This window comes from Cynocephalus volans, chromosome 18 (genome assembly GCF_027409185.1).
Source record: "Cynocephalus volans isolate mCynVol1 chromosome 18, mCynVol1.pri, whole genome shotgun sequence".
NCBI classification, from domain to species: domain Eukaryota; kingdom Metazoa; phylum Chordata; class Mammalia; order Dermoptera; family Cynocephalidae; genus Cynocephalus; species Cynocephalus volans.
In genome coordinates, this window is record NC_084477.1 from 9,888,000 (window position 1) to 9,913,825 (window position 25,826).

The 25,826-nt window shown below is 43.5% G+C and overlaps 1 long non-coding RNA gene across 1 annotated transcript; it reads right to left on the reverse strand.

Moving 5' to 3' along the window:
• Positions 1 to 15,131: 15,131 nt before the first annotated feature.
• On the reverse strand, positions 15,132 to 16,060 carry LOC134366347 (uncharacterized). Its single transcript, XR_010022303.1, has 3 exons — positions 16,003 to 16,060; positions 15,719 to 15,885; positions 15,132 to 15,258 (listed from the first exon to the last, which is right to left on the reverse strand). It is a non-coding gene; the product is annotated as an uncharacterized LOC134366347 (long non-coding RNA).
• Positions 16,061 to 25,826: the final 9,766 nt, after the last annotated feature.

The window sequence follows — 25,826 nt, forward strand, 5'->3', positions numbered from 1 at the left end:
GGGTGACCTCTTCTTCCTGCTGGCCCTTCCACCGCCACCACCCCCCACCTCCTACTTCACAGAGAGATGGAAGTCAGTGGATGACAATGCCTGCAGTTTCCTGTCCCCCAACCTGCCTCTGAATCCATCGTGGCCCTCCATTCCTGTTATGATGGAGCCAAGTCCCAGCTCCACCATGTCCTTGCTCCATGACATTGAGCCTCAGTTAAAAATCGGCCTCCATTTAAAAGCGAGGCCAATAGTATCACCTTTTTTTCTAGGGTGGTTGTGGGGACTAAATGAGATTGTCAAAAAGGCTCAGCACAGCGCCCGGCACAAGAAACCTTCTCTCATTGTTGGGGTGACCGTCATCACTTCTGTCTCAGGCTCAGGCCTTCCTCTGTGTTCTGAATTCTCAATTCTTGTGCCTTGGCAAGAACTCCACTCCTATCAGTCATTTATTCCCTCTGCTTCTTCCACCTTTCTACAAGCTCCTACCCATCACCACTTATATTGAGTTTACCCCAAGTTTTCGAAATGACAACAAAATCCAGAACCTTCCTTGACCCTACCTGCCCCTCCACCTGCTGTTCTATCTCCTGGACTTTAATTCTTAGACAGCAGGCCACTCTCACGTCTCGTCTTCCCCCTTCCTTTCTGTGCCCACCCACCACTCCTCCTAGACAGTCTTCTCAAGGTCACGAACACCTCCCTGTGGCTAGATCCAAGGACAGTCTTGACTCTCCCGTGACTTCTCAGCAGCTCCTGATGCGGTGGGTGGTCCCTCCTCTGAAATGCTTTTCTTTTGTGACTTCACACTGTTTTGTCTTTACCTCCTCCTTTTCCAGTCTCCTCAGTCTCCTGGGTGGGTTCCTCCTCCTCTGTGAGCTCTGCAGCAGTGCCCATCTGTAGTGGATTGAGTTATGTCCCCCAAAACTCCCTGAAATTTGAATTGTGTTCCCCAAGTTTTATGTATTAGATTCTTAGCCCCCACTGTGACTGTTAAGAGGGTGGGAAATCCTATTATGGAAATTGAAAGGTGGAACCTTGAAGAGGTGATTGGATTGTAGGACCATGCAGTAGGGAATGGATTAATAATGGTGGTCGGGGTGTGGTTCTGGAGGCTTTAAAAGAAGAGAGGAGTCTGTCTGTCTCTCTCTCTATTCTCTCTGCTTCCACCATCTTGCAATGTGAGACCCCTGGGTCACTGTCCCCACCACCAGATGGACTTTGTGCTTCCCAGCCTCAGAAACTGTAAGCAGTAAATTTCATTTTCTTATAAATCACCCAGTTTCAAGTAATTTGTTATAAGCAACAGAAACAGACGAATACACCATCCCTACGTGGCTGTGTTGTCTCCTGCACTAGCCTCGACCTGGTCCCCTTCGTACTCTTCCTCTCTCCCCAGGTGCACCCCAGTGACTCCAGGGCTCTCAGTGTCACCTGTTGCTGAAGCTCAGAAGTTCCTGCCTCCAGTCCAGATCTCTCCTCCGGGCTCCAGACACATAAATCCAACCATCTACTGCCCCTCTCCATGTACCTTCTGCAAAGGCCCCGCAAAGACCACGTGTTCAAATAAGCTCATCACCTTCCCCCATCAGCCAGTTCTTCCTCCTGCGTCCTGTTGCAGTGAATAGCTTCACTCTCTACCCAGGGGCCCCAACTAGCACCTCAAGAGTCTTTCTTCCCCATGAGCCAGTCAATGGACAAGCCCTGTCAATGATGCCTCCTACAAATCTCTCAAGTCCATTTGCTTCTTTCAGTTTCCACCACACTACTCTCTCTTTACTGGCCCCCTGGTTTCTCTTAAACACCCTTCCTCCCTGCAAGACACAACCTAGACTCCGGAGTACGCTAAGCAGGGCCTGGAGGGACAGGCTCTGTTCCTTGTCGTCTGGTCCCTGCTGACCTGACCTCGACTTTCCCCCTCCAGCCACACTTTCCACTTTCAGTTTCCAAAAATGCCTGGCTCTTTCACACCTTTGGACCTTTGATCCTGCCACTCGATCTGTCTGGAATAATCTCTGCAGTCTTTAGTTCTCGATTACGATGGGGGCCGTCTCCCCACAGCCCCCCATGTTGCCCCCTATTGTAACCTTCCCTGCACTGCGTCCTGGGTGCCTGTTCACCAGCCTTCTCCCCTGGTTGACAGACTCCTCAAGGAAGGGACTCGCTTGCTCTCTCTTGTTCCCTCCTGAAGAAGGCTCTGAGTAATGCCTGGCATGACATAGGCGCTGGGCATGTCATTGCCGGATAAATTGATGGCACGCTGGGGCTGCCGTCTGTCCCACACAGCCCCACAGCAGGGGCCTCAGGGCTGCTGAGAAGATTGTCAAAGCACCTCTTTTCTGATATCCCAGCAACTACCTCAAACATTTTTTTCCCACTATAATCCAGCCTTGAACTCTGAGTGAGGGGACAGAGGTGGCCTTCCCCTGGAAGAGAAGATCGGGTCTGCCCCTCCGATCACCCATCCCTCCCTCACCCATTTCTTTTCCAGCTTCCAGCATCTCTGTTCCATCGCTTACCCACTTCTCCTTGCTTTCTGTGTCAGAAGAGGAGGGGTCCCTCCTTCTAGCTGAGGGCAGCTCTCAGGTGGGCTGGTTAGTTCACTTGGTTAGAGCGCAGCCTTGTTACAACAAGGTCACGGGTTCTGATCCCCATACAGGCCAGCCACACACACACACAAAAGTCAACTTTTCTTTCTTTCTTTTTTTTTTTTTTAAAAGATGACGGGTAAGGGGATCTTAACCCTTGACTTGGTGTTGTCAGCACCACACTCAGCCAGTGAGCAACCGGCCATCCCTATATAGGATCCGAACCCACGGCCTTGGTGTTATCAGCACCACACTCTACCAAGTGAGCCACGGGCTGGCCCTCAAAAGTCAACTTTTCTAATGGGACCCTTGATCCTGTGCCTTTTAGGGAACATAACTATCCTCTTTTCTTCACCTGCAACAGCTTCCTCACTGTAGTCTCGTTTCTTTCTGCAGATACACAAGCTTGGCTCTCATCCATTACAAAAACATCTTCCCACTCTCTCCTTTTTTTTTTTTTTTTTTAAAGATGACTGGTAAGGGGATCTTAACTCTTGGTGTTGTCAGCACCATGCTCTCCCATGTGAACTAACCGGCCATCCCTCTGTAGGGATCCGAACCTGTGGCCTTCGTGTTATCAGCACCAAAGTCTCCCGAGTGAGTCACGGGCTGGCCCCACTCCCACCCCGTCCTGATGGCCTCCCCCCTCACCCTTCTTTTACTGACAAACTCTTTTAAAAAGACATAGAGCTGGCCCATGGCTCACTTGGGAGAGTGTGGTGCTGATAACACCAAGGCCACGGGTTCGAATTCCTACATAGGGATGGCCGGTTGGCTCACTTGGGTGAGCGTGGTGCTGACAACACCAAGGTCATGGGTTCGGATCCCTGTATAGGGATGGCTGGTTAGCTCACTTGGGAGAGTGTGGTGCTAACAACACTAAGGCCACGGGTTCGGATTCCTATATAGGGATGGCCGGTTAGCTCACTTGGGTGAGCGTGGTGCTGACAACACCAAGGTCACGGGTTCGGATCCCTACATAGGGATGGCCGGTTCACTCACTTGGGAGAGCGTGGTGCTGACAACACCAAGTCAAGGGTTAAGATCCCCTTACCGGTCATCTTTAGAAAAAAAAAAAAAAAAGACTTTGCGGGACACCTTCTGTCTCCATTGTTGTCCCCCTCTGTCCCTTCCTCCTTGCCCCCGCCCCCTCCCCACTTCATTGAAAATTCTCTCCTTAAGGTCACAGATGGCCTAGTCCAGCCCCGCATCCTATACTCTACCAATACGTGCGCCCCAACTTTTCTGCCTCACCTTCCCCAGCATCACCTTCCCCCACCTGCACATAGGACAGGTGCAGACCTGTGCTAGGGGATGAGGGGTTACCAAAAAGTGGTTCCTGAACTTGGAGATGTGATTAAGATAAATATACATGGAACAGGATATAAGTGCTAAGTTATGCCGCAGACACTGGGCTTCCTATCAGTGAACCGGGGGGAGCAGCGAGGCTGGTACATCAAGGAAATCTTCAGGTTTAAGGTCTGAGCTAAGCTAAACTCTGTAAGATGAGCAGGATTTGCAGAGGTGGCAGTGGGGTTAGGGAGCAAGTGCCAGGTTAGAGGAAGACACGAGCAAAGAGCTCTATTGTAAGCTTCTTTTAGATGTGTTTTTCATACTAAAGTGTAAATGACTGAGAAGGGCTTAAAAATGTAACCCATTTTTTTTTTTTTTTTTTTTTTAAAAACTAAAGGGATCTGAACCCGGGGCCTTGGTGTACTCAACACCGCACTCTCCCGAGTGAGCCACGGGCCGGCCCAAAAATGTAACCCATTTAAAGTGTACACATTTTATATTAAAGCCTTCAATTAAGAAAGTGCAGGCCTATTGAGAGAATTTCAGGCATCTTCCCTGAGTTAGAAAATAATATTATAGTAAAGAAAAAAAAAAAAAAGGCTCGACCCTGTTGCTCCGACTGTTCTATTTGCAAGTTTTCCCATATACCCATATACAAGCCATGTATGATATACCAGCTCTGCTGTGCAAATATTTTCCTTGATGTGAGGTCAGCGCGAGGTCAGGCTGCCTCAGGCACACAACCTCACATCCTACCAGCAGGTCTCAGTGCAGGCTTGATAGCAATCTCTGCTTGGTGTGTGCTTTTGTATTCCGAGTGTTATTTTAATCAAAACCATGTTTTATTAGTTTTTTTTTTTTAAATCCTTTCTTATTTTGCATAAGATGACTCTCCCATGCATTGCAAGTAATAATAATAGCAGGCACTTAGCTAGTGTTTACTGGAGCCGGCTCTGCACTAAATGCATTGTATTTAATTGCTCACCTCTTAATCTCTCATAACAACACTGTGAAATCGGTTCTATTTCTGTCACCATTTACACATGAGGAAACTGAGGCAGCTGAGTTAAATAAGTTCCTGGGAAGTTAGGGAGTTAGGATTCTACTCAGGGGATGGCAGGGGGGTATGTGGCCTTCCTCTTGCAGGAGATTCATGCTGACCTGCCAGTTTCTGGTAGCTGCTAACAGTGGCTACTGAGCTCCTGAAGCTTTAGAAATGTTTACATTTTATTAGTGTAATGACAGTTTGCAGTATCTAACCTATAGCAGTGCCTCTCAAACTGTCTGTGATAAAGAGCTAATTTCATTTATCTATTTTTTAAAATTTCAAACCATTGCATACCAACACTCTAATCATTACTATAAAAGTTTCTACACACTCATTTTCTGTACTTATCTTGTTGCAGGTTAACAACGAAAAATTTGCAGACCAGCACCAGTTCAAGGATTTTATTTTGAGAGGCACCAATGCATATTATCAGCAAAATAGCTTCATGCTTTTAAAATGCCACTGGATTCATTCAATAAATATTTTTTAAGTACTTACTGCACAGCAGGGACCCAACTAGGTGCTACAAATCAAGCACTAAACAAGAACACCAGGGTCTTCAAAAAACTAACATTCTGGGCCGAGCCTGTGGCGCACTTGGTAGAGTACTGCGCTGGGAGCGCGGCGACTCTCCCGCCGCGGGTTCGGATCCTATATAGGAATGACCAGTGCACTCACTGGCTGAGTGCCGGTCACGAAAAAAAAAAAAAAAAAAAAAAACTAACATTCTAGCAGGGGAAGCAGATTTGAAACCATTCACTACAAATTAATTTTTTGATAAATGCTAAGAAGATCAGAATACTTGGAGTTTATGTCAAGGTGTCCTAAGCTAGCCTGACAGGTCAGGGAATACTTCTCTAAAAAATCTTTCATGTTAGAGTTGAAGAATGAGTAGGGGATGCAAAGCCCAGAGTGGGGAAAGAGGCTTCTGGGGAGAAGGGAGGACATGTGCAAGGGCCCTGGGGCAGAGAGATAGGAGTCTGCTGAAATAAACAGAGACTGTGTCCTGCAGGTCTGTGAAGGCAGGTCTCCATGCCAAGGATTTTATACTTTGTCTTAAGAGCTATGGAAAGCTCCTGAAAAGCTTTAAGTAGGGGGATGAATTGGCCAGATTTACCTTTTAAAAATAACACTCTTACATTGCCATTCATTTAAACACAACACATTTTTATAATAATCATAATGGGGATTTACCAATCCATTACAGAAATTTTCACATATGAACAAGAAGTTGGGGCCTGCTCTCAGTAACCAGGTTATTTGTGATTCTCATGCCTCTACAAACACATCACAGAGACAGCCACTGACATCTTCAAAGGGGGCAGTATGTTTCTCCTTCTGCCTCCCTCCCTTAGTCCCTGCCATCCTCCAAGTACCATCCTTATTTATTTATTATTTGGGGAGAGGTGGGCAGCTGGCCAGTAAGAGGATTTGAACCTTGACCTTGGTGTTATAAGGCTGCACTCTAACCAACTGAGCTAAACTGCAAGCTCCAAGGTGACATCTCAATGACAGCAGCTGTGTGGGGTATGTGACTACACTGCTGCATTCCTCCTCTTCTGCACTAACAGAACCACAATATTGTTTAAGCCTGTAACACCCCCAGCGAACACTCATTTTTGAAGTCTATTGAGAGTGACCATGTGACACAGCTTGGCCAATGGGAAGGCAGCAGAATTCTGCTGAGGGTTCAGGGAAATCTTTTGCTGTCCAGATGAAAGGAGGCCATCTGGCCAGTATGGCTCTGTCCCCTTCTTCCTACCTTAAAAATCAGTCATGAGGTCCCTAAATGCTGCAGCCATCCTATTACCATGAAGCAAAAAGTGCAGGGACAAAATCCACCATGATGAGGTTGGTGGAACAGAAAGAATCTAAGTCTTTAATGACTCATCCTGGACTGTCCATTTCTGGTCTTCTTGTTATGTGAGAAAAATAAAACCCTATGGGCAGAAGCTGCTGTGAGTCTGGTTTTCCAACTCCTCACATTGAAAGTGCATAGTCCGCAAAATCAGATCAACTCGCATAGCACAGCATTCTCCCCGCTGTGTCTGTTCCCGTCTTTGGACATTTAGATATTTCAAAAGAAAAAGGCTTTTCTTTTATTTCTGACATCTCTCCACCCTTCTCACCAGGCGCTGTAACGGGATAAGTAGGCTTTGCCTGTCCCCTTTGTTTCCTAAGAGGGGAAGGGCAGTCGGTGAGGCTCCTGTTGGAAAACGCTGATACATTACACCACATCAGAATGTGTCGTTCTCATTTATTTTTTAATACAAACCCATCTTTGCATGTGGGCACTGGCAAAGAATTGATGGTTACGAAATATTGTGCGACAGTGGTAATATAGGAGGTGACACACAGCAAAGGAATCTTGTCTTCAAATGACACAGAATGCAGAACCATTGTGGTTCATGACACAGCTCCCACATTTTGTCCATGTTTACCCAATAGGGCTCCAGTGAAATGGATCGTGCATTTCGTTTTTGTAAGAGAGTGTGGATAAATAGTGGACAGGGTTGTGTAAAGCAGCGTGTAAAAGCCATGGGAAGGTACACACGGTTGGCCTGCTCCTGCTGCCCTGTGTCTGTTTCCCTGAGCACCACGGAGCTCGGTCAATCAAAACAGTTTGCACAACATTCAGGGAGGAAGTTCAGGAAGTAGTTGTCAGAAATGATGCATGCTACATATGGTTGCTATATTTAGCACCAAAGTAATTCATTTATCTTTATAGACACACAGACAGACAGGGTGAATTCAAAAGTAGTCTTCCAACAGAGAAAACGTCGCAATCCTATACACACACTGTCAAGAAGCCCTTTTGTCTACAAGGGCTTTTTTTAAGATTACAAGCTATATTTCAAGCAAAGCAGTCTCTTCTAAAAATAATTCCATTCGATCAGACAAAGTGGGACGAATGCTACTGGTTATTATCTCAGGGGCAACCCCAGAATCAAAACACAGTATAATCTCTCATGCCCAGAAAAGGGCCCCATGAATGGCTATCTATCAAAGGAGGGAGGTTTTAAAAGATCACATACACAATCAGGGCAGCCAAAGGAAAATATAAAGTTCTGAAATATATGCACAATGAACCCTCCTGGTTTTATAATCAGCCTGAAAACTCACTGATGGGGTCTGGATGAAATTCTGAATTAAAAGAATGAAGCTGAAATCCTCATGACCTCGAGGTAGCAGCTGAAGACTCTAATGTATGTACATTTTCAGTCACTAAATTTTTGTATCATCTGGAGTGTGATTAATGCCCAAAGACGTTTAAGAACTTCTAATGACACTAATAGCCATTGGTTGCCATTGAAAAGAGGTCCTGCTGCCAGGAAAATAAATGGCCAGGCACTTAAAGTCTCTATCAGGCTGGAAAAAGGCATTTTTGCCAAATTTAACCCCCTCTTGGAAACTACTTGGTTAATTTTCTGAACTATATTTGAACTTCAGAAGTCCCTACTTGCTTTACTGGGTAACATAGCCTTCCCGGTATTTCAAGAAAACTAAAAAAACTTTTGAAAGCCTAAAAAGTTTTAAGATTCCAATTTAGGGAAAAAAGAAATATTATGAATATATGCACAGTAAAGTATATTAGGAAAAATATTAAAAGTTGAAAGCAGTAATAGTATAGAGCTGACTACTTTTTTACACATTTCGTATTTTCCAAATTTTCTATTATGAACATACATTACTTTTATAATCACAAAATTTTATAATATACTTTAAAGAAGAAAAAAAAAATGTTTCAGAGACTCTTTGAAAAACCAGGCAGCCTCATGGATGAGCTGGATTCTGCCTTTGCCATTTCCTACCTGTATAAGTTCAGTACTGGACATATGCATTATAAGATTAAATAGAATAATATACATAAAGCACCTGCAATGGTGCAAAGCATATTGTAGATGTTTGATAAGTGTCAGTTAGCATCATTATTTCAGCTCAAATGATGTTCAGTGTTCAAAACAATATTCAGAGGGCCCCAGGTATAGAATTCTACTCTGATGAGAAATGTACCTGAATTTTAAAATGAAAGAAAACTGTCCTAAAAGCAGGATAACAGAACAGTCCTTTTATAGCTCCAAAGTATAGGAATTCCCCCTTTCCCTCAAACTCCATGGATTCCATGGTAAAGAGAGAAACAACAGGAAGGGAAATTTACCTGAATTGACTGGGTGCCATTCTTTGGGATCGGAATCTGACTCCATTTCACCTCCCATTGGCTTCCAGACAGAAAATGTGAAGCTCTCATGACCATTTGTCAGGGATCCCCATGCCTGGGGTCAGGAGCCGTGACGTGGGTCATAGCAGCTGCCATTGCCCAGCTGTTGGCCATCAGCCCTGGCAGGGGCTATTTCAGGTTTTACTGAGCGTTTGCCCCACTAGCAAAGCTTCCAGAAATGCTTTGAACTATTCAAGGACCAAAAGGCCCATATGGACTCTTTCGTGGGAGGCCAGGCTTCTGTTAACTCAGCCTCAGTGAGGGTTACGGTTTCTCCCCCAGTGGGGAGAGACTGTCTATGTCCCCAGACCATAGCTTTTGGGGTAAAAGAACAATAAACATCCTTTCTCCAAGTCAAAACCCTTTGAGAAGATTTTCTGCTCATTTTTTCTATTCCTTCCAGCTAACTATGTCTAGTATTAACTCTTTCCCTGCAGTGGGGTAGTGAGGCAGTGTCTTAAGAGTTGGGGAATGATAATTATAGCTAACATTGCCAATCACTTTTGTGTTAAGCAACTTCTATGTTAATGTATTTATGTCTTACAATAGCCTCGTGAGGTAGATACAGTTGTTATTACTATTTTATAGAGTACTGGCCCAAAGTTACTGTGATCCCACAGCCACCTTGTCATGCATACAGGCCTGGGTACAACCTCTGCCTGCTTTTTCTCCCATAACATTTCTCAAATGATTACCAGTTAAAAATGTGCGAGTTTGGATCTTTATGTATTCATAAATTTAACAACTGTGGTTAAATTCTTTTCCTTTTTTCCCCACTCTCCCACCCCACTGATTGTGGGTGCTTTTCTAGATGATTGTGCATCCAGGTTTCAAATACAGATTTCTCAGTGTCGTGTCCCTAAAGGCTGTTGCTCTGAATTGTTGGCCTCAATTCTCTCCTAAAAGCTATAATATACTTTTTTATGGCCTGAGGAACAAATGTACTTCCAAAGTGACCAAAAGATAGGAGGGGACAGAGAACTGGCCAGAACCATATGCACTGAATTTTTTAGTGTAAGAAGAGCCCTGTGGAGCCTATTATTCATTTATTATGCAGGTGTCCCCGGGCAACAGCTGACAAGTGCAAAACGATGCTCTGCACATCACCAGACTGTCAGGACACTGAACGATGACCGGCCATGGCAACCCTTTCTCTGTCCTCCCTCCTACCCCCACCCCTCAAAGCCTGCTCATGGCAAACATATGGGACCCATTCGGGCTTACTCCTTCCTCTCCAATGTCCAAGTCATGTTGACAACAGGGGATTTACAACTGTCCAAAATGGAGCGTTTTGTTTTCTCTTGAATTATTCCAAGTTTGGGGCCTGTTAAAAGTTTTGTAACTACATAAATATTTATCTAGAGTCTTTGGTTACTATATAAACGTAACAAACACGACACTGGACCCACATGCTGTAAGTCACATAAACATCTTCCAATTAAGAAAGGGAGAAACTAATAAAGGGCTTAGGAACTGGTTATTTTAATCACGGAATATTTTTACTGCTACTTTTATACTGGCCTTTTAAAATACCAAAATATGTTTATCCTCGACTCTATATAACTATTCAGACCTCACTTTACTGTTCATCTGCCACGTTGCTTAAGCATGCCCCTAGATGGCCGAGCCATGGAGAAAACAGGGAGGTCACAGGACAGGGCCTCACCTTTATGAATACACCCAGGCCCCCAGCCGGGGGGTCAGCATGGCCACTGCTACTCTGAGCTTCGTCACCTTTGAAAGCAAGAGATGTTACTTTATGTTCAAATGTATATGCTCGGGCCGAGCCCGTGGCGCACTTGGTAGAGTGCTGCGCTGGCAGCGCGGCGACGCTCCCGCCGCGGGTTCGGATCCTATATAGGACTGACCGGTGCACTCACTGGCTGAGTGCCGGTCACGAAAAAACGACAAAAAAAAAACAAACAAACAAACAAACAAATGTATATGCTCACATTTGGTAGGAGGTTCTGGTTGACACTTATGGATGCTAGGTAGAAAGAGATGAAATGTTCAACACGCCAGGTATAAATTACTAGGGATAGACACTACAGTATTGAGACCTGGGAGGAGCCCAGGTTGTTAATATAAAACGTGGGGGACAATATTACTGTGTATTCTTTTGTCAACCCCTTTGTTTGCCATGAAGTTAACCCTCCACATCCTAGGGGTGAGGTCTGTGTGGGGTGTCTGTGTGTGTGTGTGTGTGTGTGTGTGTGTGTGTGTGTGTGTGTGTGTGTGTGTGAGTTTGGGATCTTCAGAGCTGCTGGAGTCTTCATTTTTCTACTTTAGGAGACACACACACATAATCTTGGTCTTAGGAGGGGGTCCCTGGCAGGTCCCCTCTGCACTGCTCTGTAGAAAGCAGTGAGTCCAGGGAGAGAGTTGCTTGGGCCAGGCCCTGCTCCCTCGGCCAGGCTCGAATCCACTCCTTCATCTCTGCTCAGCTCCTGACACTCCTTCCAGTGGACGCAGGAGGACAGGCCCTTCTTTACTGCTCTGCAGATTAGACTAGAACCAGGAAGCAGATTGTTTTTCTGTGTTTCATGGCAGCTCCAGCTCCAGGTGAGCTGGGGGCAGGGGCTGACTTAGTGTGCTCTGGCACAATCTTATCTGTCGTCCCAAGGAGATAACAGAGGCCAGCCTGGAAGTCTTCGAGAACACTGCTCTGGTGAAGCTCTTGACAATCTGGCCAGGCTTTATGCAACAAACCCTGGGGCTTCGTTTCTCAAAAGGACTCAGCTCCTGGGCAATTACTGCTGTTAGACTGTTATTATCCCCATTTTGTATACAGGTAAATGGTGACAGCAAATGGTTTAATGACTTGGTCCAAGTTTCAGAGTACAGCGAGATTACAGTCAGAGAAAAAAATAGCTGGAATTTCTGATTTTCAAACCCGTGCTTTAGGCCAGAGACAGTTCTAAATAGCCATGCTTTAGATGCACGGTAGGAAAATCTGTGAGAAATAATGTTGCAGAATCTAGTATCTCTGAGAACCTTTGGATGGAGGTTACCAAAGCTCACTGCTGACGTTTTAACCCCCTCACCTCTGCACGCACCTCCTAAGAGGGGACGAGTCACTGTTTTCTCTCTTCCTCTGAGGACCCTGAGGTGTGGAGAAGTTAACAGCTTAGCCCAGGACACATTTTTCGAGGTAGAACCATGACCAGAAGTCCTGGATCTCCTGACTTTAGATCAGGGCTTTGCCTACAATGCTTGAAACTGACCAAGTGAGTTCTCAGCATCTATTACACATGTGCACTGATTTTGTGCTTGTTTTAGCTGGAATTATTTTCCAGAATCCCCTTCTCCATGTGTTTTTGGGTTAAAGTTGGCCAAAAGAAAAATTGGTGCAAGATTTGGAAGGTGGAGGTAAAGCCACAGCCATGACTCTCTGAAGGTCACTGTGGTTTGATGCGGTGACAGGTCCACGGGCGCTTGCTGGTGGACTCCAGCTTGTCCTTTTTCTTTTTTTTCTTTCTTTTTTTTTTTTAAAAGATGACCGGCAAGGGGATCTTAACCCTTGACTTGGTGTTGTCAGCACCACGCTCACCCAGTGAGCTAACCGGCCATCCCTATATGGGATCCGAACCCGTGGCCTTGGTGTTATCAGCACCACACTCTCCCAAGTGAGCCACGGGCCGGCCCCAAGCTTGTCTTTTTCTTTCTCATTCCACATCCAGCAATTCCTCCTATGACCAACAGTGACCCCAGGCCCACCACCAGATGCAAAGGCAATAGTTACCTATAGACTATTCCACCAGCTGTGCTTTTCCAGTCCCAGCCCAGCCACTGGCCGTACCTGGCTGCCCATATCCCTCGGTAAACGTTGCCTGGTCCATTCACATCAGTGTTTCAGGAAGGCTAGTTAGTGACTCATCCTCCAACTCCCTCCCATACCCCCTTACTTCCCGGGTTTCTCCCACAATTGCCTAATACAATATGTCCTTAATACTTCCACATGGTTCTGCTTTCCCAGTTGAGCTCTGACTGATAGAATAACCGACATGTCGCACACACCAGGGGAGGTGCAGAAGAAATAAGAGAGTCCCTATCCTCAGGGGCTTCCAGCTCATTGGGGAGATAGAGCATTTTAACACAGCCAGTTGGGGACTCATGGCAGCATATGGTGAAGTGACAAATCATTGCAGCCAGAGGTGTCCAGTGCCTTTGGTACCAGGCATGAGGAGCTGATCAGGAAGGGACACAGTCAGCATTCTCCATAACTGGTGGCCACATTTAGACCCAAGTGAATACAGACTCTTTCCTCCTCTGTTCCAGGCTTTAGGCTCCTTATCCACACAAGAATGGAAAGACAATTACTTGCATATTGGGTCAAAATGTTGCATGCAGATGAAAACAAATGCTGACATTGGAGATTTCCCATCCAGCCAACAGAAATTCCCCTGGCCTGCCGCACTTGGGTAACTTGAGTTCTGGAATTCCATCCTCGGTTAACCCAAATCCACAAATTTGCTGGAGTTATGAAGCTTCGTGAGAGTACTGGTTTTCTATTTTGCATTCCCAATATGTTCTGTCCTGAGCCGACACCACAGAATTAATTTCCCCCACAAGTTTAACCCTCTGCGTGCTGATCACCTTTTGGCAGATACCAGAAAAAAAAAAAAACAAAAACAAATAAAAGAGTACATTCCTGGGTTTTTCACAGCACAGATTTCATTTCTAACTTGCTTGGAAACTTCTCCAGTCCCTTGGTCTAGTTGCCTCATTTTGTTGGGTTTCGGGTTCCTTTTGTTAAAAAGAGTTACTAATATTTACCTCTTTAGGGAGGTGAGAGCATCAACGCTTGGCTATAAATCCAGGTGAGACCTCTGAATGAAAGGTGATACACAAGAAGAGCAGCGACCTGGATGCATGGCCCCTGGAAAAGTCCAGGATCCAGGCCACAGCAGGCAACACCAGAAGCTTCTGGAAGCTGCTTGTGAGCTGAGGCTTTATTTTGTACGTGTGCATCTACATGCCTGTGTGCCTGGAGTGTTGACTCTGGAGATTTAAGAATACAGTAAATGACATCATAGGTAGTTCAGGAAAATTAGGATTTATTTTTAGCTATGACCCTTGTCTGTTAAATGAGCTGAATTTACAAAGAATGAGGGAAGGGGAGAAGGAAAAGAAATATAGAAGGCAATAAAAAATAAGTGAGATCCCTGCTTGATCTCAAAAAGCACCAGATCAAAGTCAAGTTACAGCTTTCTTATATCTTTTCAGCCAGAAAGGTGTTGACAGGAGAAATGTATGAACAGGAGAGGATATGCCTTCTTAGGAGAATTCTGTCCCTTTCTTACAGTCATTTGTTTTGAGGCTGTGTCTCCAAGTGTCTGCAAAGGAGGTGGTGGTCTTTTTCAGATATTGAGCCTTAGGGGTATCACTCCTCTGTCACTGGACTTTAAGATCGTATTTCCAAGTGATCTGTCTCGTTTGTCTTGACATCTTAAGACGCTCCCTGTTTCCAGGCTGAGCTGAGATGGAGCAAAGAGGAAAAAACAAAACAAAACTGATAAGTAGGATCGGTTAAGGAGTAGGATCAGCTAGAAGGCTGGATCTGCTAAGAGAGGGAAAGAGCAGACAGTGCTGGAGAATGGAGAAGGTGGCCATTCAGACAAGGGCAGTGTTCAAGGAGTCCCAGAAGGAAAGCAGGAATCTGAATGGTGGCATGAGAGGAGACAAGAGGCCAAGATCAGCAGACATAAATATTCATTCCTACACAAGCGTGGTTGACTTAAACGTTTTGTCATGGCTCATTGATAGACCTTATACTTCAGGGCAGGGGTCCAGAAACATCAACCCACCTGGCTTCAGAGCAATGAGAACTATCTGGAGCAAATCGGGACAGCTGTGAAAGTAGCACAGTGTCATAGCATCAGGTAGGATGCGTGGGTTCTAGTCTCAGCTTTACCACTAATTCACTAAGTGACCTTTGACAAGTCACTTGGGCTCAGTTTCCTTCTTTGCAAAAAGAGGAGGTTGGACCAGGGTAGGGGTCTCCAATGAAAGAGTTCCCAAAGACTTGCCAGAGGACCTGAGTTGGTCGCTTCCAGATGCCAAGCCTGGCCTGGGCCCCTCTTCCTGCCCATGCTCTGAGGCATGCCGTCACCTGCAAATCCCTACAGGGAGAGAAGTATTCTTAGTAGCAGTATGCATTCTCATTGTCTGTGTAAAAAAACGTGCTCCCACCCCATGCCCAACTCCCAGTGATCTCAAGACTTCAGAAATCCAAAAGCAATTTCTCTATCCAAAAAGAATGCAAATTCCAGAACTAGTTTCAATGACCTTGAGACTTCTCCCAGCTCTAAAATTCTTAGATTTGCTAGGGTCAAGGGTTTGGATCCCTGTACTAGCCAGCCATCAAAAAAATAAAAATAAAATAAAATTCTTGGATTTGCTAGGCTGGCTGGTTAGCTCAGTTGGTTAGAGCACAGTGTCGTGACACCAAGGTCAAGGGTTCAGGTCCCTGTATCGGCCAGCCACCCCCCAAAATAAATTAATTAAAATTAAATTCTTGGATTTGCTGATTCTGTTAGAGAACAGGGTCATGGATCACTTACATGGCATTTGGATACAGACCCTTAGAAGAATCCAGAGACAAGCTGTTTCCACTGGTGGGACACTAGCGCTGGACCCAGGCCTTTTCTGTCTTGTCTTTCCACCGTCTCCCAGAGTTATCCTTGTCTGCGTGGGGGCGGTGTGTGAGTGCAGGGTCACCACCATGTCAGCGCTCAGCTTGTGGGGAGCTAGCAGAGTGAAAGAAGAGTCCTGCATAAGCTATTTCTTTTTAAGCAAATGACATGGGAATCATGCATATCTCTTGTGCTCACAGTCCATTGGTGAGAGCATAGTCACAAAGTCACCTTGACCATGAGGGAGCCTGGGAAATGGAGCCTCTAGCTGGGCAGTGATGTGTGGGCTGGAACCCTGTGACTCAGGAAGAAAGTGGACAGTCTACCGTAATAAGGAACTGAAAGGCTATACCAACAGGGGCGGGGGACATCATAAACTTGTGAGCAGGCATCAGAAATGTCATGGGAAGGGGAAAGGAAAAAAGGTGTCACGGTGAGGATGCATATGTCTATTTGAGGGAAAATAGATCATCAGCAAATACCAGCCCGCCTTTCCTCTTTAGCTACAGCCCCGGTTTATTTTAAGGACCTTTGACTCAAGGTGAGCTACTCCAATGATGTTCACACATTTTAAAAAAGAAGTTGTATTTATAAAACTGAATTCTAACATGGGACTCTATTTATAAAAAGGTAAACAAAAGGGCTGTTCTGGTGGAAACAGAGAAGGCTCAGCGCTCCGGCCACCTACTCATCCTCTTTGCTTTTATTTCTTGGCCTCTGAGGGGCTGACTCTGAATGACTTGATGTCAGCTCAAAAGATTTCCCCCCAGAGCAGTGGGATTCCAGGGAACCCAGTTTGAGAACCCCCAAGCTTTGGGAAGAAAGGCCCAGAGGTACTGCCAAGGATGATGTCATCAGAGCAAAACTACAGCCACTGTATACCTTGCAATAATTACATTGTGCTCCAGATCATACAAGTCATCAGTGTGAACTTGCACTCATGATCTGGACCATAACTTCATTATTGCAGAGGCTTTCGTGTTATTCCATTTTTGCTTTTATGATATTGGGGTGGCTACATATTATGATTGATTCCACTCACAACACAAACCCCAGTTATAATAACGGTTACTGTAGAAAAATATCATCTGTTTTATGAAGTGGTTTCTTGCAATGCACTTACCAAAAGCTCTGGTGGGACAATGCCCAGCCTGGTCCAGAGACAGCCATGGGACAGCACCACAGGGAGCTGGGCCAAAGGCATGGCCAGATGCTCCCTGGCCAGAGCGCTGTTATTACCAGCACCCAGTGACCAGTGATTTTCTCTCCTCTTACGGTGAAATACCACAGGAGAACGGAGCATGTGAAAGAACAGTACCAGAACTGTAGGTCATTACGCACAATATCAACAGAAGCCTCTGGGGTGCGCAGGAGCCCATAATCCGAATGCCAGATGGGCACAGGAGTAAGATATTTTATTGGGGTCAAAGAGAACCGACGTAGGGAATGGGGAAGTGGGCTGCTATTCCTCAAGCAGTGTCAATAAGGGACAGTTGACTCCCCTCGCACCACCCCTGACTGTCTTCAGTAGCTATTATACCTTCAAGAAAGAAAAAAGGTTCTAGACCTAGCTGCAAGAGGGAACTATTCCTGGGGCAGGCTTATTGCTGACAGGTGTAAATAGAAGTCTTCCCCAGTAAAACAGAAAATGTGGCCACACTCCCTCGGACCAGATCAAGTTTCTTGCCTCACAATCCATCCCCAGAGGGATAATCTTCCCATTTAAGCCTCTAGTTACATGCACAAAATACCATAGAATGTTATGCAAATTCTTCAACAGATGCCTTGTAAAAAGCCCAAGAGAAAAAGGGGCAAAAAACACGAATAGGCATTTCACAGAGGAGGCGAAGATGTCCCTGCTAATTATTCCTCTGGGAACTTCAAATGCAGACAGCAGTGAGACACTATTTTATAACTCCCGCACTAGCAAAAACTAAGAACTCTGACATACCAAGTGTGGGATCGGATGTAAAATTACAGAATTCTTTCACATTCCTAGTGGGAGCATAAATTGGTATAATCACTTTGGAAAACATTGGTCATTTTTGTTGTAAAGCTGAACATGCATCTAACTAGGACTTAGCCGTTTCACTTCTGGGTGTATAATCTAGGTTAGGTTTTTTTGTTTGTTTGTTTGTTTTAAAAGATGACTGGTAAGGGGATCTTAACCCATGACTTGGTGTTGTCAGCACCACACTCTCCCAAGTGAGCCACGGGCCAGCCCTTAGGTTAGGTTTTTTTCAAACACATGCCTGTCAGTGGGTTGTGAAACCAGTTTAGTGATACACAACCAACATTTTTAACAACAAAATAGAATTTGATAGGGTAGAAAAATTTAGAGGAAATTGTCTATAGAAAGGGTAAGTTTTGTTTCATAATCAGTGATTTCATAGATGCATGTACCATGTGTGTTGTGATGTAAAATTTTTATTATACATGTAAAAATATGTATTTTATGTGTATAAAATATATTACAGTTTTAAAAGTTTGAAAAACAATGTCCTAGAGTAATTTTTTGACATATGTACCTGGAGACATGTAAATGTTCATTATCTACAAGAGCAAAAAACTGCAGATAACTCAAATACTCATTGCCAGGAAAATAGATAAATAGATTGTAGAGCAATAACGCAGTGGACTATTACACAATGAAAAGGAATGAATTATAGCTCTATGCAACATTATGGGTAAATTTCAGAAGCCCAATATTGAAAGAAAGGAGTTGGTCACAGAAGACTACATATAATATGTTATTTTTACGAAGCCCACAAACAGCAAAACAAAACAAAACAACACATCACGTATGTGGCAAAACTTTTTTTAAAATCAAGAAGTCACAAATTTAGGACAGTGATTACCCCCTGGAGGGGAGAGAAGGGGAGAGTTACAGGTCATGTTCTGATTCCTAAGTTGGGGGTGGGTTTCACACATGTTTATTTTATTATTACAGTTTACAGATAGGTTTCATATATGTATACATGTATGTAATATTGGAATGTATGCAATATTACATATAACCAAAATCAATATAGCCATAAAAACATCTGATGCACTAGCTGAAGAAATATCTGTTTCTAGTAACGAATGTACCTCTCCCCTCAAAATAGAAATTTCCATCAAAACCAACAAAAAATGGACTATAAAGACATGAAGGAAAAAGAACAAGCCTCTGGGCTGTCGTCACTACTTATTTTAAAGCATGAAATAATGCTACATGTATCAGTATTTATTTTCATAGTTGATAAATGAATCAGATAAGACCTCGTTGAGGAGTAGAATGTTTTCTCCTGGGATCAGCCTTTGAATGTTAAAGTAGAAAGGATTTCCAGAATAAATTCACCCAAGTTAGCTACAGACCATGTTCCCCGTCTACTTTTGTTGACTAAAATAGATATTCTTAAAATTCTATTTTTGCAATAACCCATTTTTACCAGGGAGAGTGTAGCATGTGCCAGACCAGACCAGGTCCTTCATCCGTTGACTGCTCTCACTCTCAAAATTCAATTGAAATGGACATATAAACTCAATACAGGCAAGGTCTTCCAGGCATGCGTTTTGCTCAATAATTCATGACGTATTCATGATTACTTATTACTGAGAATAAAGTAAAATTAGCCACAAAGCAGCCTAGGAAATGGATCTACCCTAAGGTATTAAGTATTGCTACACTAAGGAAAACTTTATTGTTTTAAAAAACAATCCCTACTCCCAAGGATTTACTGGAATCCAAGCCCAATTGTAAACCACTGGGCTTGTAAAAGTGGAACAAACTTGCGTACCTTTGTATTATGGTTGAATTGTGTCTCCCACCCCCCATCCCAAATTCTTCTGTTTGAAGTCCTAACCCCAGTACCTCAGAATTCCTTATTTGGTAATAGGGTCATTGCAGATGTAATTAGTTAAGGCAAGATGATGTCACACTGGAGCAGGGTAGGCCCTTAATCCAACATAACTGGTATCTTATAAAAAGGGGCAATTCGGACACAGACATGCACACAGGGAGAATATCATGTGAAGATGAAGGCAGAGATTGGCGTGATGTAACTGAAGCCATGCCACACCAAGGATTCCAGCAAACCACCAGGAGCCAGAAAAGGGGCATGGGACAGATTCTCCCTGACAGCTCCCAAGAGCAACTAACCCAGCCAACATCTCGATCTTGCATTTCCAGCTTCCAGAACTGAGACAACATATTTTGAAGTCACCTAGTTAGTGATATTTTGTGCCCTAGGCAATTAATGCACTTTGTTTTTTTAAAATTCAGAAAAATGCTTAATCTCCTATTTAAATACCTCTGTAGGTTTACAGTCAACATTTGAAATCAGGAGACCTGAGATAAAGAATCTGCCTTTTAATTGGCTGTTCAACCTCGAATTAATCACTTACCCTCTTCGGGCTGTGTTCTGAAGTGTGAAAAGAACACCATATTAATACTTACCCCACCTAACTCTTACAGTGGTAAATGAGCCCAGTGAAATGATTCACAGGGGAATGCTTGTAAATTGTAAAGCACTACGTTACGATGCAAAATATCATATTTTCCATCCATTAAAGTGCTGATAGTGATTACAATTAACCTTTTAATGTATTGTGCATATTGTGTGTCTAGTGCTGGATCCCCAAATATCACCAGCACAACCTAATGATAAGACAAAGCTCTACTTTGTCTTAATTTAAAAAAACCAAACAGGTTTATATGCCTGTTTGTTTATTAAACATTTTCTTGCTTACTGCACTAAGGGAGAACACCACCTCAACAGAGCTTTGATAGGGTCTTGGAAGGGAAAAGGCAAGGTCAGAATGTATTGAGAACCTGAAGTTTGGTTTAAGGCAGGTCTTTTCACGTGGGGGCTTGAGTAGGATTGGGTAAGGATTGTCATGTAATGGCTTAACATCAGTGGAAACAGCAAGGTGAAAATGTTGAGATAGAAAAAAAAAAATTTCTAGTAGTCACATTTTTAAAAGTAAAAAAAAAAAATAAGGGGATCTCAACCCTTGGCTTGGTGTTGTCAACACCACGCTCAGCCAGTGAGCAAACCGGCCATCCCGTGGCCTTGGTGTTATCAGCACCGCACTCTACCAAGTGAGCCACGGGCCGGCCTAAAAAAAAAAAAGTTAATTTTAATAATATATTTTATGTAACCTAATATACCTGAAATATCAAGTATCATCCTATAATCAATGTAAAAAATAAATCAATAAGATTTTCAAAAAAAAAAAAGAAAATGTTGAGATAGGATTTCGAAGAGTCTTAGGACATAAGCTGTTGATGCTTTCTATGGAAAGAGTTGGAAGTTCCTGTAATAAAGTTATTTACTTGGGAAAGAGTCTTCCAGAATAGTAAAGCAATTTCCGATAAACACAATAGGATAATAAAGTCAGGTTTTGGTCCTCGTGTCCAAACTGCATGGGAATGGAAGGAGATGGTCTCAGTTGTCATGTGTAAAATGTAGGTAAAGTGCTTGAGTTAGTGGCTGGTGCCTGCCCGTTCCCTGTCTTGTGGGTGGGCTTGGTGTGCCGGGTTCTTTCTCCCAAAGTTAGCTCTTCAAATTGGTTCTCTCTGCCAGAACTTTATCTCACCCTCACCCCAAAACTCCTTTCTTTCTGCTAACTTTGGTTGATAAGGCTATATAATATTACAAATTCCTTGTTGTTATAAGAGCCTCCTGAATAAAGTTGTTTTATTTTAAGGACACTTCAACCCAAATGAACAATGCTGTGTAGACACTTCTGGAAGAAATATCATCTTCTGAAAAGAGCAAGTAGGGGCTCACCTCTTTCTCTCACCTCTGGACCTGTCCCCACCATGGCTTCAAGACTGAGAAAGTCGCTTGACCCTTCTCAAAAGGGTCAAAGCTTTTGCTCCTTTTGCTGAATAGACCAGGTAAAGTCTGCACTGGTGTCTGTTGTGATAAGGCTTTCTTTGCATTAAAAACAGGAATAGGGCCACCAGTTTAGAACTCAGCTAAAAGACCTCTATTTGGAACTGGCTTCCAAGTCCTGGGTGGTCCAGGTTCAATTAATCTAGATCTAATTCCCTACCCCCTGCCTTTTTCCAGCTCCCCTTGCCCCCAAAAAGCGATTTCTCGCTTTATTTATTTATTTATTTTTCTTATACTCTTTTTTTTTTTTTTTTTTTTGGTGGCTGGCCAGTAAATTTCTTGCTTTTAAAAGCCATTTTGGAGGGCTGGCCTGTGGCTCACTTGGGAGAGCGTGGTGCTGATAACCCCAAGGCCACGGGTTCGGATCCCTATATAGGGATGGCTGGTTCGCTCACTTGGAAGAGTGTGGTGCTGACAGCACCAAGTCAAGGGTTAAGATCCTCTTACCGGTCATCTTAAAAAAAAAAAAAAAGAAAAAACAAACAAACAAGGAGCCATTTGGGGGCTGACCAGTTAGCTCAGTTGTTTAGAGCATGGTGTTATAAGACCAAGGTCAAGGGTTCGGATCCCTGTACCGGCCAGCTGGAAAAAAAAAAAAAACTCACAAAAAGGCATTATAAAAAATGGGTACTTCTCTCCTGGAACAATCAGAAGTGAATGAATGGCTCATTGTTAAACCAGGTTTGGAGTGCTAGACCAAATGTTATAATTAAGTCAAATATTTGTCTACATTTCTGGTTATGCAGCCCAGTTGTTGGGAAAATAGAATGGTTTGGTCAGGGCCCTTGCTTTGGGTCCAGTTGGGTGTGGTTCAGCACGTCCATTGTAGGCAAATTGTGTGTGTGTGTGTGTGTGTGTGTGTGTGTGTGTGTGTGTGTGTGTGTGTGTGTGTGTGTGTGTGTGTGTGTAGTCAGTGCCCATGTGCGCCAATGTATTTTTTTAGTTTTGTTACTATTCCTGTGTTCTACAGAGAGAGAGTTTTGGTGAAGCAGTCAGGTCGGTGTCTGCCTCGGGCATCTGCCCAACACAGCCACGCTTTCCAACCTCTGGCTCCAAGGACCTGTTTGCTGGTTACCTAGCTCATGGACCTGACTGTAAGGGGTCTGGTGACCCAGCCTGGCGTGTGAAGGGTTTGTGACCCAGTCTGTGAATGGGCTTGAGGGGTCTGGGAGCTCCAGACCCAGCCCTAGCTCAACCATTGGCCTAGTCAATGCAGGATTACCAGCAGGTAAAAGAGCCCGACAACTAGTGTGGTCACCTAGCTTTACAGTTGGTGTCATGAACAGGATTAAGAGAGCTTTACACTAGCGTATACAGGCATTTCAAAGTACTGAGTTTGGGGGTTTCCATCAATACCATTTGTCTTTCTGCTCCCACCCACACAACCAGGAAAGCAACAGAGTCAGCAGCTTGGGGTCCTGAGACGGGAGCCAGGGCCAGTCCTGTTCCCTTACAACATCTTATTAGTCACGTGTGTTTCTTTGGGATGTGTCTTCTCTGTTCATGTCCTTCACCAAATTTCTGCTTAGATGTTTCTAATTCATTTTTAAGAGTTCTTTCTGCATTAAGGATGTTAATCTTTGAGTGTTAAATTTGTTCCTTACCAATTGACTTTAAATTTAATTTGTGATGTTTTCCTTCAAAAAATAGAAGTTTAATTGTAAAATAATAAAAATAAATAAATAAATACATATCATTTGCCTTTAATACAAATGAACTTACAGATGGGTATGTAGTAATGGACAACAATACTACCTTATTTTTCTTTTTGGGGGGCAGCTGGCTGGTACAGGGATCCAAACCCTTGACCTTGGTGTTACACCACCTCCCTCTAACCGACTGAGCCAACCGAACAGCCCATACTACCTTACTTTTCTGAAAAGGTTCAAAGACACCTGAGAGTTTTGAAAACTGAGATATTTTACGGGAAATGGGGAGATTAGCTAACAGTTTCCTGGATTATTAAGAGTATTTGCTAGTGTTTAGGTTACCAGAGCAATTATACTTTTGGTACTGCTAATGCCCAAATCCTGCTTAGCTGCTTACAATTCCTGTTGATTTGTGAGTGAGAAATAAAGATGTAATGTACTGACTAAGCCAGTCCTATAATAAGTGGAACAAAACAGGATATTCTAGAGAAGTAATAAGCATTTGTCTTTGATTTCTAACACTCTGGTCAGGGAACTTGAATTGGTCCTGAGTTAGATCTTTCAAAAAAAAAAAAAAATTGTCACTAGGAGTCCCTGAAATTTCTGCTAGGAGATGTTACTTTAAAAAAAGAATTATGGTAAAATATATATAACATAAGATTTACTATCTTAACCACTTTTAATTGTATAGTTCAGTGGCATTAAGTACATTCACATTGTCATGCAACTATCACCACCACCCAGCTTCAGAACTTTTTCATCTTGCAAAAACTGCAACTCGGTAGCCCTTAAACAATAATTCCCCATTTCCCCCTCTCCCAGCCCCTGGCAAACACCATTCATTCTGTCTCTATGAATTTGGCTATTCCAGATCCTTCATGTCAGTGGAGTCATACAGTCTCTGGCCTTTTGTGTCTGATTTATTTCAGTTAGCATAGTATCTTTAAAGGTTCATCTGCATGGTAGCGTATGTCAGAATTTAATTCCTTTATAAGGCTGAATCAGTTCAAGGAAAGATTTGCATTACCTTTTAATTCTATTTCTCCACGAATTTTTTCAAGTGCCCTCGTATGCACCACATTTTGTTTATCCATTCATCCACCCATGGACACTCGGGTGGCTTCCACCTGAGATGTTACTTTTCATATCTTTTAATTTTCTGTCTCCCATTTCTGGACCACTAGTGAGAGGCAGAAACAGTTGGGGAGTGGGGGGCAGGGTGGAGGTAAGGCAGGTGAGGGGACAGTGTCTGTGCAGTGAGGCTAGCTTCAGATCACGCTGTCCTGAGAGGCCAGGTACACAGCAGCAAGACCTGCCAGAAAAGTTCTACCCACAGTGGTCATCATAGTTTTGTGTTTTTGACCCCTATGTTTACAAGCCCTGTTTTTTTTGTTTTTTGTTTTTTTTTTCTGGTGGCTGGCTAGTATAGGGAGCCAAATTCTTGACATTGGAGTTACAAGGCCACGCTGTAACCAACTGAGCTAACCAGCCAGCCTACAGGCCCTGGTTTAAAGAGTTTCAGGTACAGCCTCCAGTAGGTGATTCAAGCAGACAGGGTGACTTCTAAATAAATTTTCACTAAAGTCCACCAGAAAGACTGTTAACAAAATGAATAAAGCCAATATGACCATTTCGATCTAGTCTAGATGAGCAGTTTGGAAATGCAAGTTCCAATCTCCCTATTACCTCTAAACGCCAATGTTTTAAACGTGAGTTTTCAACTGGACTGAAACGGGAACATGTTACAAGTTCTTCATGAAATGATGAAAATCAAAAAAGGAAGCTGTTCATAGCATCTGGCCTTGGGCAAACTAGGTAGTAAGACATTCTGTGAGTGAAAATGTTGATAATTTCTGTATATTAACAAATTCAACGTAAGTATTTTACATAGTTTAAACACAAAAGCTGGGTCAATTTTGGTATCTTAACATATTCAATGTAAGTATTTTACATTAGTTTAAACACAAAAGCTGGGTCAATTTCGGTACCTTAACATATTCAATGTAAGTATTTTACATTAGTTTAAATACAAAAGCTGGGTCACTTTGTTTGCATTTCATAATAACCCTATGGGGAGATTAAAGCAGGTATTAACAAACATCATAAATTTCAAAAGAGTTGTGTGACCAATCTAAGGTGACACACCTAAGTGGCAGCATTGGATCTGGAAACCAGGTCCTCTGAATTTAATGTTTAGGGTCTTTTTTTTTTAAGTCAGGTGTTTTTAATCCTGGGAGAAGAGACAGACATAGACTGAATTGCACTATGGATGGGGTGAAATATTAATAACTTGCAAGCTGTGAGTTCTGGCTTTGCTATTAACAAGTTATCTCCTGTGAGATACCATTATCGCAACCTCTCACCATTAGAGGGTAGGATTTAACCCAAACTGTTCCAGCTGAAGTGTTCTCAGCCTTTAACTCCATGCTAGAAGCAGAAACGTGTTTTATATTTTGGTTTGTGGTTTTCCAAAGAAAAGTGTATTCTGAAATTAAAACTAATGAAAGCAAAGCTGCTCTGACTG